Below are 13896 nucleotides of genomic sequence, written 5' to 3'. Positions count from 1 at the left end.
GTAGTACACAGACATGTAATTCTGTAATTCATTTGTTCCAACCTAGGATACCCACTCTTGATTAGCAACTGCATACCATTCTGGCAATTCCAGTTACAGATCACAGATCTTGTGGCCCTTGATTTTCATCCAGAAGATAGTCATTAGTTGGCCTGTCACATGTGGAGGACTTGCAGCATTTGTTATGTGACTAATGTCAGAACAATGATACTTAGAGCATTGTTGTGCTGTTGGATAGGACATGTGTGGGCTGCGTTGGCATGTACTTCCTTAGGGAGAATCTGTGATCTGTACTGTGATTTGGCCTGTTTAAGCTAAATTAGATGAATTTTTTGATTACCATCTGTAGCTGTATCACACAATGATGTAACTAATGTTTGGCTTTATCTTTTTGAACAGCAGCCAATATGGATGCCAACCAGATCCGCGAGTTTCAGAGGTGGGCGATGCATTACCGCCACATCCTGGATGTTGAGTCTGGGTTCCGCCACATGGCACAGCGTTATCGCCATGAGAGAGCCACAGGGGTGTGGAGGGCATTTGCCCAAAGGGGCCCATCTGTGTCCACAACAACCGCCAGCACCACCACTACGACCCAAGTGGCAGTAAGGATGACAGCCACCACTGCAGGTCATTCAACATCCTCGGCTCCTGGACCACTGACAGCAGCCCCTGCTCCTCCAAGCATGGCACCAGCAACTGCACAACCCTCCACAACTGGCACACAGACCACCCCTGCTGCAGTCATTGACAAAGTGGAATTTCGTTCAATGCAACGTGACATGCAATGGATGTTGCGCAGACGGAACAGGCTGCAGCAAGACGTGTCCCAGATCAACAGGAGAGTGCATGGGATAAAGTAGACCCTGCGGAGGGCAAACTTGTGACTTGGAACCGTATTTATAAGTGAACTTGATATTTACCTCATTACTGTTTAGATAGTCACACTTTTGTTTAAATTCTCCACATTTCCAGTCCATATCATGAAACAATCATCTATATATCTGCCCCAAAATAGGATGTGTGTCTGCCATTCTGCTGCTCCCAGACCCCACACCCAGCTTTCCTCAAACCATCCCATCAATAAGTTTGCATATGATGGAGAAAATCTCAACCCCATCGCCACTCCTTGTTTTTGCTTAAACCAATCGTTTTTTAAAAGAAAGTAATTATGATTGAGGATGAGATCTATCATTTGTAATAGCATATTAGTATGTTCCTTTAACTGACTGATCTGATTGCTTGACTGCCTGATTCATGTTTGATGCTGGTGTATAAAGCCACCACATCCAAAGTTACCATAAACATATTGGGGTCCCATTGGATATCCGATAACAAACTCAATATATGTTTTGTGTCCCTAATGTACGAAGGAAGATTAATTACAAAAGGTTGTAAAAATATGTCAACAAACTCCGATATTCTCTCCGTGGGACCTCCCATACCTGACACTATTGGTCTCCCAGGGGGAAACTCACATTCTTTGTGTATTTTAGGTAACATATATAAACATGGAAATTTAGGGCGATTCACCTGTAAATATGTATATTCCTCGTCATCCAATAAACATTTCGCATGCCAGATATTAAGCAACCTGTTAATCTTACTGGATAGCCACATCATAGGATTATACATTAGTTTCTCATAACAGTTAGTATCATAAAGTTGTGCATATATTTCTTTTTCATAGTCCACACAATTCAAAATCACTATATTTCCACCTTTATCTGCTTGTTTAATAACCAATTCATCATCATGCATCAAAGTTTTCAATGCTTGATATTCCTTAAATTGTAAATTATATTTCATTGTTCGTTTCTGTTTCAATTCATGTTTTTCCAAGTCATTCCATACTAGTTTAAAAAATACATCAATGTTATTATTGATAACCTGTCTTGGTGTCCAAGTAGATTTCTGCCTAAGCCCACTGGTAATATGCAAATCAGATACAACATTTAGTTCTTGTAACACTCTGGATATGGTGGTCAGATATTCCTCATTATTGGTAATAAACATTAAAGCAACTGTATCATATATGTCTTGTATCGATAATTCACTATGTGCTATATTATTGTGTGAAATTATTTCAACATCCACAGATTTAATGTTAGTTTTAAAATGTTTCTTGAGTTTTAACATCCTTATAAATTTAAATAGATCTATTTTTTATTTTCAACTTACCAGTATCTCCTTTGCTAGTGGGGCAAAAACCTAACCCTTTCTTCAAAAGTGTCACCATATCAGATGTCAAATCCTTTTTGGATATATTGACCATGTTATTTTCTTCTCTTGGGAAAAGGCTCACATATTTTTGTCCCGTGACCTTGTCTTCATGCCTGAGTATTGTTCCCCGACCCTTTCCTCTCTTTCTTCTTCTTGTCTTCCTTCCCGACTTTTTTTATTTTGTTCCCAAGTCCCTTGCTTTATCCTCTTTAACTCTTGTAAAGAAGCACCCCCTTGCATGCCCAAGTTCAGTGATTGTCCCTCACCACTTTCTAAATCACTTTCACTGGTGGCAAAACACTTATCGGCGTTGTTGTGGAATCTATAGAATTAGTGGATTGGGCTCTAGATAATGCGCCCTTTATCAGATGATCATATTTACTTGAAAATATAAACACTCTACCGTTTAGGTAATCTTGTTCATCCCTCTTTAATTTCCTGGCTTTTCTCTGTTTGATCTCATCCTGAAATTTAATTATCACATCATTGAGAATATTATAATTCTTCAAATCAGTTGCTCCCTTTAAATTTAATTCTTTAATCTCTTTCTCCAAAGCCAAGATCTCTAATTGAAGTTTTTGAACTTTTCTATCCGCATTCTCTATTAGGATATCCATAAGTTTCATTGAGTTAGATTTCAGTTCCTCTTCCAACCTCATGAGTAAATCTGCATCCAAGTCATCATATGTGGGAAAAATATGTGATCTTAAAACCCTAGGTATTCTATTCAGCTTTTTATATTGCTTGAGTGTTGTGCTATCCCACCACCTTCACATTTCATTTTTCTTTAATTTTTCTAATCTAATAAATTTGGCCCTCAGGCCTTCCTTGCCTACACTGTTTCCACTTTTGGTTGCTTGACGTACTGTATGTCCACTATCTAAGCTTCTGAATAATTCCTCAGCTAATTTCTCTCTTTCAACTTCACTCATTCTGATCTGAGTTATCTAGTTTTGATGTGACAAAATAATGAGTAGAGAGCTGCCTACTCCAAACAAAGCAATAGCTACCAAGGGGCGATTTTTTAAGAGGTAATCGGCGCTCTCTTTCTCAAAAACAATTGGTTTAAGCAAAAACAAGGAATGGAGATGGGGTCGAGATTTTCTTCCTCATAAGCAAACTTATTTATGAGATGGTTTGAGGAAAAATGGGTGTGGGATCTGGGAGCATTTTTTTCTGATTATGTGTGTATTTCTAGTTATGTATAGTTCTTTACAAAATATGTATTGCTACTATGTCATAACAATAAAATACACACACACTCTTTAAACCTGTTTGACTAAGTATATTTTACCCATGGTTCTAATTATGTATTGTATGTGCATATGTCGTTAGCCGGCGTTAAAATTTTTGCATCGGCGCAGTTTTGCGTCAGAAAGTATAAATATGGGCCTTAGATCTCCAAAATCAAATAAGAACAGAATTTTCGACTCACCTCTCTGTTTTACAACGTTAATATGTGGGTTACTTATATCCAAACATATCACCCATTTTGTGTAGCTATTCATCTGTCCTGTGATCTCACCAGAGAAAATGATATGTTATTAGGGCTCCATGTCCTGTGAGAAAAATGCAGCACATTTGTTCTTTGCGCTCAGTGTGCTTTAAGTAGGCCTAATTCACGGAATTTTGGGACCTTTACAATATGGTTGTTATGTGAAATTCCAGACAATAGACCTTCATGCCGGCCTCCTTAATTACGTGCCATTTTCAGTAAATATTTTCAGCAAATGCACCATTTACTGTACAAATCTACAGTGAATGCACAGCAACAACGGAGCACGAGTAGCTGTTTTTTACGGTGCTTTTTATATGCCACACCAAATTTTGATCCATATCACTCAAAAATACAGCACGAAATGACAGAGGTGCATTTCCACGTGCTTACATGTAATTTTGTTTCATTTTGCTGAAATTGTGAATGATTAAGCAAAAATACATTATGTGAATTTTGCACTGCCCTAATGATGATATCACATTTCGGATGTTCGGACTCAGTGCACAGGAAGTTTTCTTGTCCCATTCCTTACAATCAGTGCCTTTCAATCAGAAGTAGGTGTGAGTAGCTTAAATATATTTATCCAAAACAGTTGCTTTACCAGTTGTTGCAGACTGAAGTTTCCAATCCAAGATAGAGCTAACCTTTTTTCATGTGATGTAATTTCCTACTTGAACCATTAATAAGGAGGTTTTGCCTTGAGATGGATGCATTTTTGCTCATTTGTTCCATTATTCATTATAGCATTCATTCCCCACTCAGCAGTCTTTTTGTCACTTAATTTTGCTCTACTATTTCTGCAGCAGGATTCTTTCTAGATTGCTGTGTTTCTGGTACACATATGATGGGTTCTTTCTCAACCCTGATTCAGGGTGGTTTTGCTGCCCTGCTTTTCAACTCTTTTATTATCCATCACCTTTAGTCAAGATTTACTAATATTGCCAAGGAGTTTTTTCTCCTCATTGTGAATCTTTCCTCCTGACTGGGATCCCCTTAACGAGACACTTGACACCTTTCAGGGTTCCTATTGTGCAAGGTGGCACCACGGCTACCAGGAGTAGTCACCATCTCGTTGAGGTATCAAAAATCAAACTAGAGATGTTTTCACTGCTGAAAGTCTCTGACAGATTGCAACACCAATGACGCTTCTGGTCTGTTCATTCAATTGATCTTTCTAGGGGCCTTGTGTAAGAGTTACCACAACTTTGCCTTGTATATTGACTTTATAATGAAGCCCAGAATTAATGTCTAATGATATCCAAGCAGTTGCTTCATGTACCCCACATATTTCTAGGGAACCATTGGATTTAAAGGAATTATCAGATTCCGTTGTGGTGCATTTTGCTTTGTTATGCTATGTTAGGGAATAGTTATAAAGTGCACTTTCACATGAGCCTTTTGACAGGGGAGAACTAATACATTCTAGTAACACCTGGAAGTTATAGATGTTTATTGATCAAGAAGCTAAGTGTTAAGTGTTTTCTAAAGCACAAGACAGGTTTCAAGATGTTTGGAGCAGCTATGGAGAACACTTTGGCGCTCATTACCACATTGGTGGTAAAAGCCGCTTACTGCTGTGCAGAAGACCGCCAACAAACCGCCGCAGCAGTGGAATTCCGCCACGGTCATTATGACCCACTGCTCGGAATCCGCCAAATTTCAGACACCCACAGAAGTCCGCCACACCAAAGGTCAGTGATAAACTGGCAAAAACAAAACCAACACCGTCCCACGAATCCACGTGTCGGTCTTTCAACCGCGGTAATCCATTGGCGGTACACACCGCCGTGCTCAAAATACACACACGTCTCCAAAACACCACCACATTGGACAATTCGAAATACACACACCTGATATACATACACACACCACTCCCACACACTCAATACAATATAAAACCCACACCCACATCACCCACAAACCCTTACGTCAACAATTGCGACAGAAGGCCAGAGAGAGACACCACCAAAAAGAACAATAGCATCCACAGGCACACAATACCATCACCCACATAACTTCCATGCACCTCACACAACTACATATCACCCCACTTATCACTACACACACCACCCCACACATCACCCACACCACCCCATGGCACGGCAAAGACACCCCATGTTCTCGGAGGAGGAGCTTAGGGTCATGGTGGAGGAAATCGTCCGGGTTGAGCCACAGGTGCAGCACACCTCTATAGCTAGGAAGATGGAGCTATGGGGAAGAATAGTGGACAGGGTCAATGCAGTGGGACAGCACCCAAGAAATAGGGATGACATCAGGAAGAGGTGGAACGACCTACGGGGGAAGGTGCGTTCCGTGGTCTCAAGACACCACCTTGCGGTTCAGCGGACTGGCGGCGGACCCACACCTCCTCCCCCACAACTAACAACATGAGAGGAGCAGGTCTTGGCAATTCTGCATCCTGAGGGCCTCGCAGTAGATGGAGGAATGGTCTCTGGTAAGTCAAATCTTAACTATTACATCCCCCACCCTACCTGCATGCTATCACATACCCCCCACCCTCACCCCCAACCCATCACTCCAACTCCTCAGAAAATGTCCAAATATCACAACCCACCCATCCCAACACCAAGCCCTGCATGCAACTACAAAGCATGGACACCCATCACCAATGCATGGCCACTGCACATACCCACACACACCCCTAAAAAAGTATCACACAAGGTCCCACACAAGAATGCAAGCACTGGGGTACACGGTCACCCACCCATTGCACACCATGCCACACACAGATGTAATAAACATCCTTTAATACCCCTGCAGGATCCCTACCCACCGTCACTGGACAGGAGGGTCCACACATGTCCACACCACCAACAGAAGAGGCCCACAGTGATGACAGCAGCTCTGTCCAACTGGATCTAGATGACCAGCCCGGCCCATCGGGGACCTCTGGACAGTCGGTTCCCCTGACACAGTCACAGGGCACCACAGAGCTTCCCCCCTCTGGAAACGCCAGCACAGCACCCACCCAGCGGGCCCATACCTCTGTCCCCAGGACACGTCAATCAGCAGTGTGTCCACCAATACAGGGAACCCAGACTAACCCACCACCCCAACAACAACAGGGACCTGGGGGCAGTGGCAGTGGGCACACGGTCCAGGGGACGGAGGCCCAGGAACACAGGGGAACTGGGAGGGCTGCTGTGCGACAGGGGGAGGACAGGCCAAGGGAACCCACTCTCCACAAGGCCCTCTCCAACATCATGGGAGCCTACCACCATTCCCAGGAGACGATGGCAACGGTACTGGCCAAATTTCAGGAGACCCAGCGCCTGCAGGAAGAACAGTATTTGGGCTTCATGGAGGAACTCAGATCCATGAATTCCACCCTGGGCACCATCGTAGGGGTGCTGAAGGAAGTCCTCAACACCAGGAGGGACACTGTGGCACAACAAGGGGCCCCTGACACTAGCCTGGACGATGAACTGCCCACCACCCCCGCCGGCACTAGTGGACAGGAGGAACCGCCACAGGACCAGCACCCACCCCCTGCAGAGGGTGAACCACCACGCAAATGGTCCCTGAGATCCAGGACAAAGACAGAGAACGATGCCAAGACCCCTGCCAAGAAATGAGACCACCCTGAATGTCATCCTTCTGTCCCACTTTGTCACCCTGTCCATCGTCAAACTGCCCCAGCTCCACTTCCTATGCCCATTTGGGCAATGCACCTGTGAGACTAATAGACTGGACTCTGCCATGGACATTCCTCCACCATCACCCCTCACCATTTTACAACCCCCTCCAATATAGAGCACTTAAATAAACACCCTTGTGTAATGTCAACATACCTATGTCACACAGCTCTAGTCCATGAGGAAACAAAGCAGATGTCACACAGTGGGACCCACATCTATGAAATCCTAAGGGAAAGTGACAACTCATTGACCATACACTGGGTGAAAACGACAGACAGTTGAGAGGTAGTAGTGTTAAAGTACATGTGGTAAGCAGGTTTGTATTCTTACCTGTGTCTCACTGGAAATATTGCAGGATCACTGAGTTCCTGTTGTCCATGTCCTCTTCTTCTGCTTCCTTGTCTTCACTGTCCACAGGCTCCACAGCTGCCACAACACCGCCATCTGGACCATCCTCCTGCAGAAAAGGCACCTGTCATCGCAAAGCTAAGTTGTGAAGCATACAGCAGGCCACGATGATCTCGCACACCTTCTTTGGTGAGTAGAATAGGGATCCACCTGTCATATGGAGGCACCTGAACCTGGCCTTCAGGAGGCCGAAGGTCCACTCTATAATCCGCCGAGTTCACCCATGGGCCTCATTGTAGCGTTCCTCTTCCCTTGTCCTGGGATTCCTCACTGGGGTCAGTAGCCATGAGAGGTTGGGGTACCCAGAGTCACCTGCAAATGGCGAGGGACAACTGTTAGACACACACTAACCTGTAGGGATATCCCCAGACCCAGACAACCATTCCCACTGACTTGCTTCCAGGTGCTCACCTAATAGCCACACACGGTGCCTCTGGAGTTGACCCATCACATAAGGGATGCTGCTATTCCGCAGGGTGTAAGCGTCATGCACTGAGCCAGGGAATTTGACATTCACATGGGAGATGTACTGGTCGGCCAAACACACCATCTGCACATTCATGGAATGATAACTCTTCCGGTTTCTGTACACCTGTTCACTCTTGCGGGGGGGTACCAAAGCCACATGTGTCCCATCAATGGCACCTATGATGTTGGGGATATGTCCCAGGGCATAGAAGTCACCTTTCACTGTAGGCAAATCCTCCACCTGAGGGAAAACGATGTAGCTCCGCATGTGTTTCATCAGGGCAGACAACACTCTGGACAACGCGTTGGAAAACATAGGCTGGGACATCCCTGATGCTATGGCCACTGTTGTTTGAAATGACCCACTTGCAAGGAAATGGAGTACTGACAGCACCTGCACTTGAGGGGGGATTCCTGTGGGATGGCGGATAGCTGACATCAGGTCTGGCTCCAGCTGGGCACACAGTTCCTGGATTGTGGCACGATCAAGCCTGTAGGTGATGATCTCATGTCTTTCCTCCATTGTCGACAGGTCCACCAGCGCTCTGTACACCGGAGGATGCCGCCATCTCCTCACATGTCCCAGCAGACAGTGCCTATGAAGGACAACAGCGAGCACAGAGTCAACCAACTCAGAGATACGTACCCACAGCTTACACAGAACTCGAATCATAACCAGAAATTTGGCCTGTATGAGTGTTGAGGCAAGGCCTAGGTATGTGTGACGCAGTTAGAAATTAAGCCATGTGGGCCCCTGAAATGGCGACTGCCTGACCTGTAAAGTGGGACAATGGGATGTGAGGTAACTGCGCTGGTGTTGTACACCGTCGCAGTAGGCGGTCGAAGACCGCGGCGCAGTTCTGCATTGGTTAACATTGGACCCTATGGGTCCCAGGGGCCAATGAGAATGTACGCCGGCGGTGACGGTACACACCGCCGCGGACGTGACCGCCATTTTCTATCTGTTCAATCACTCGATACCTGATCTTCCGCAGGAGAGGACCTACACTGCAAGTGCTGCTGTGACCTCAGTCTGGAAGAGACAATGGCTCGTGCATCTGGGGAAAGGGCCCCTGCCTTCACATCGGAGGAGTTGGAGAAACTCGTGGATGGGGTCCTCCCCAGTAAACACTACTCTACGGTCCTCCAGACAAACAGATAAGTACTCTGGGAGCATGCTGTATGGGCTATGCCTGTGTGGATTGGGGTGGATGAAAGATGGGGGGGAGATTGAGGCGTGCATGAAACGATGGTGAGTGTATGAGCCACATGGCAAGGGTAGGGATGGGGGCCAATGACTGTGATGGTGCAGTTGGTAATAAGTTTCTCTTCCCCCTGTACAAATCATGTAGGTCAGCACCCACCAGAAAAAGGATATTTGGCGTGCCATCGCCAAGGACTTCCGGACCCTGGGGGTCTACCACAGACGGAGCACCCACTGCCGTAAGAGATGGGAGGACATTTGCCGCTGGAGCAGGAAGACGGCGGAGGCCCAGCTGGGGATGGCCTCCCAACGTGGGAGGGGTGCCCGTCGCACCATGACCCCCCTGATGTTCAGGATCCTGGCGGTGGCGTACCTGGAGTTGAATGGGCGCTTGAGGGCATCACAGCAGCCACAAGGGGGTGAGTACACTCTCTATCTGCTGATTTTGCGCACAGTGGAGGTGTCTGGGTGGGGGAGGTGGGCTGTGGGTTTCCCTAGGCCAGTGCGAGTGTGCTAGTTAGGTCCCCTTTCTTCTGGCAGACCCTGTGGCCCCCCACCCGTGTACAGTGCCAAGTACACCTAGTCAGTCTCCTGTGTCATCCATGTGTGCAGATGTCGGCCATAGCCTTGTAGGCCATGTCCCAGGGATTGAACAGTAGACTCCAAGTGCGCAGCGTAGTGCCGGGGGATTCTGTGTCTGTCATGTCCGCCAACTGTAGCAGTAATGCATTCACTCAACATGTCTTTCTTCTGTCGTCCCCCCTTTTTGTGGTCTCCCTTTTCTTGTGTGCATTAGCATCATCAGGCGGAGGAGCAGTGGCACCGGAGCAGGAGGGAGCTGCATCCCACATGGCCCTGGAGGGCGAGACAACGGACTCAGAGTTCACCAGTAGGACGGAGGGCGAGGGGAGCTCCATGGCGGGGACAGGAGCTGAGATCAGTGATACAGACTCGTCCTCTGATGGGAGCTCCCTTGTGGTGGCAGCAACATCTGTGCCCCCCGCATCTACAGGTACAGCCGTCACCCCCCAGTACCAGCACCGCCCTCCCAGTAGCCCCTCAGCCTTTGCCCCGTACCCGCTCACCCAGGAGGGTGGGCATCACCTTCGCCCCAGGCACCTCAGGTCCTGCCCCAGTCACCCCTGCTGCCCTCAGTGAGGAGGCCATTGACCTCCTCAGGTCCCTCACTGTTGGGCAGTCTACCATTTTGAATGCCATCCAGGGTGTAGAGAGCCAGTTGCAACAAACAAATGCATTCCTGGAGGGCATTCATTCTGGTCAGGCGGCCCTTGAGCGAGCTTTTCAGACTCTGGCCTCAGCACTGATGGCAGCCATTGTCCCTGTGTCTAGCCTCCCCCCTCCAACTTCCTCCACCCAGACCCAATCCCCTCTACCTCAGCCTATCCCAAGCACACCTTCAGACCAGCATGCACACACCTCAATACACAAGGGAAGCTCTGGCAAACATAAGCACCACACATCCCACAGGCACTCACACAAGCATCACACACATGCAGACACACCAACATCCACTGCTTCCACTGTGTCCCCTTCCTCCTCGTCTCCTTCCTCCCTCCCAGTCTCGTCTACACTCACACCTGCGTGCACTGCATCAACAGCCACTACTTCCATCACCAGCACACACACCACCACACCCCACTCACGTGCAGTCACCACCCCCACTGCCATTCACACATCCCCTGTGTCCTCTCCCAGTGTGTCTGTGACGCCACCTCCCAAGATAGACAAACGTAGGCACACAGCCACCCAACAGCCATCCACCTCACGACAGCCTCCAGCGCATGCACCTTCACCCAAAGTCACCAAACCAACACCTCCTACAACCACTATCTCTTCCTCCACTCCCAAACCCCCTCCAGCTACCCATCCCAGTGTCCCGAAAAAACTTTTCCTGTCCAACCTTGACCTCTTTCCCTTACCTCCCCCACCCCGTCAGTCTCCTAGGGCCCAACTCTCCAGGTCCCAACCTAGCACCTCAGCCACAACATCTCTGGGACCAGTGGTGCCTGTAGTCACCGGAATCTGGAGTGCAGCGGCCACCAGGGCAGCCAGTGTGGCACAGAGCCACAGCACAGACAGTCCCCCACCTGTCAAACATCAAAAGTTGGCCAGTGCCTGGCGGGAGAGTGGGAAGACTCCAGCCTCCAAAGCCGCTCCCAGGGGTACAGGTGGGAGTGTGGAGTCAGCTGCGACACCTTCCAAGGTGGGGAAGGGCCACAAGAAAGTCTGCAAGTCTGGGAAGATCAGCACGGCGGAGAAGACCGCCATCATCCCCGCTGCCCAGGAGGCCACCGCCATCATCCCGCTGTCCAGGAGGCCACCGCCATCATCCCCGCTGCCCAGGAGGCCACCGACATCATCCCCGCTGCCCAGGAGGCCACCGCCAGCACCAGCCCAGCTGCCTAGGAGGCCACCGCCAGCCCAGCTCCCCAGGAGGCCACTGGCAGCACCAGCCCTGCTGGGCCAGACAGGACCGGCAGCACCAGTCCCGCTGGGACAGACAGGACCGCCAGCACGGACAGACAGGACTGCCAGCACCAGTCCCGCTGGGAGAGACAGGACCGCCAGCACCAGCCCCGCTGGGCCAGACAGGAGCGCCAGCACCAGCCCCGCTGCGACAGACAGGAGCGCCAGCACCAGTCCCGCTGGGACAGACAGGAGCGCCAGCACCAGTCCCGCTGGGCCATGAAGGACCGCCAGCAGCTGAGTCACTGCCAAGAACCCCGCCGCCACAAGCACCACTGAACAGGACACCACCACCACAAGCACCGCTGAACAGGATCACCGCCGCAACAGGCACCGCTGGCCCATGAGCGCCAAGGGCACTGACGCTACTGAGTCCGTCACGAGCAGGATGAAGCACTCTGGGCACAAGGCCCCCTCCAGAACCAGTGGAGAGATACATCCACTACCTCTGTCCTTGGCAGGAAGAAGCACTTGGGGCAGAAGGCCCCCTCCAGAACCATTGGAGAATCACATCCACTACCTCTGTCCTTGGGAGGAAGAAGCACTCTGGGCACAAGGCCCTCTCCAGAACCAGTGGAGAAAGGCATCCACCTGAGAGACCGTGGCTTTGCACTCCCCAGGATATGGGAGTGGGCAACCCACCCACTGTAGAGACTTGAGAGACTGTGGCTTTGCACTCCCCAGGATATGGCAGTGGGCAACCCACCCACTGTAGAGACTTGAGAGACTGTGGCTTCGCACTCCCCAGGATTGAACAGTGGGCATGTAGCCCCCATCGTGGATTTGGCGTCGTGCACTCAACCGGCTGAGGTCCTCCCCTTTCCCTTCCCCCTGAGGTGCCTGTTTTATTGCTATCTGATGCCCCTGCAGTGTTCTCTCCGTCATGTTCGGGGATCGAGTGTGGGCCTCGCCCATGCTGTGTGGGCCCAGTATTCCACGGACTTCAATGGAGCACTACCTGGACTATTATTCTTGGTGTAAATATTTGTTAATGGTGTATATATATTTTTGCGTCCTGGATTTTAATAGATTACATTGGTTACACTAATTTGCTTTTGTCTTTGCATTCTTCCGGGAGGTTTGGGGGGTGTAACTGTAATGTATCATGCTGTATTCGTGTGTGTGTTGTAGTGGGTGAGGGTGGGGGTATTGCGTGTGTGTCCCTGTTTTTTCCCTCCCCCTCCCCTGTGTCGTAGGTGCAGTACTCACTGTTGTCTTCGCCACCGGCGTTCATGCTCCTGGTAGAGGAGGAAGAAGATGAGGGCTGGCAGGATGTTGAGCTCGGGTTCCATGGCGTCCGGATTCTTCGTGGGGTGTGTAGAAGTGAGCGTTTTCCCTTCGGAGTCCTGTTTCCGCCGTGTTTTTGTCCGCGGTGAATCTGCCCCGGAAAAGGTCGTGGATTGGTAGGTTGTGATACTGTGGGCGGTACATTGTCCTCCGCCTGTCTGTTGGCGGTGACCGCCAAGCTGTTTCTTTGTACCGCCATGGCGGTCAGAGTGTTAAAGTAGCTGTCTTTGTTGGCAGTTTCCGCCACGGTCGGAATTGCAATTTTTTTACCTCCGGCCTGTTTGCGGTCTTACCGCCGCTTTAACACATGTATCATGCTGCATTCGTGTGTGTGTTGTAGCGGGTGAGGGAGGGAGTAGGGGTGTTGCGTGTGTGTGTCGCTGTTTTTTCCCTCCCCCTCCCCTGTGTCATAGGTGCAGTACTCACCGTTGTCTTCGCCGCCGGCATTCATGCTCCTGGTAGAGGAGCAAGAAGATGAGGGCTGGCAGGATGTTGAGCTCGGGTTCCATGGCGTCCGGATTCCTCGTGGGGTGTGTAGAGGTGAGCGTTTTCTCTTCGGAGTCCTGTTTCCGCCGTGTTTTTGTACGCGGTGAATCCGCCCCAGAAAAGGTGGTGGATTGGTAGGTTGTGATACTGTGGGCGGTACATTGTCCTCTGCCTGT

Source organism: Pleurodeles waltl, chromosome 8, assembly GCF_031143425.1.
Source record: "Pleurodeles waltl isolate 20211129_DDA chromosome 8, aPleWal1.hap1.20221129, whole genome shotgun sequence".
NCBI classification, from domain to species: Eukaryota; Metazoa; Chordata; class Amphibia; order Caudata; family Salamandridae; genus Pleurodeles; species Pleurodeles waltl.
The sequence above is the reverse complement of the archived record's forward strand: the minus strand, read 5'-3'. Positions refer to the sequence as shown.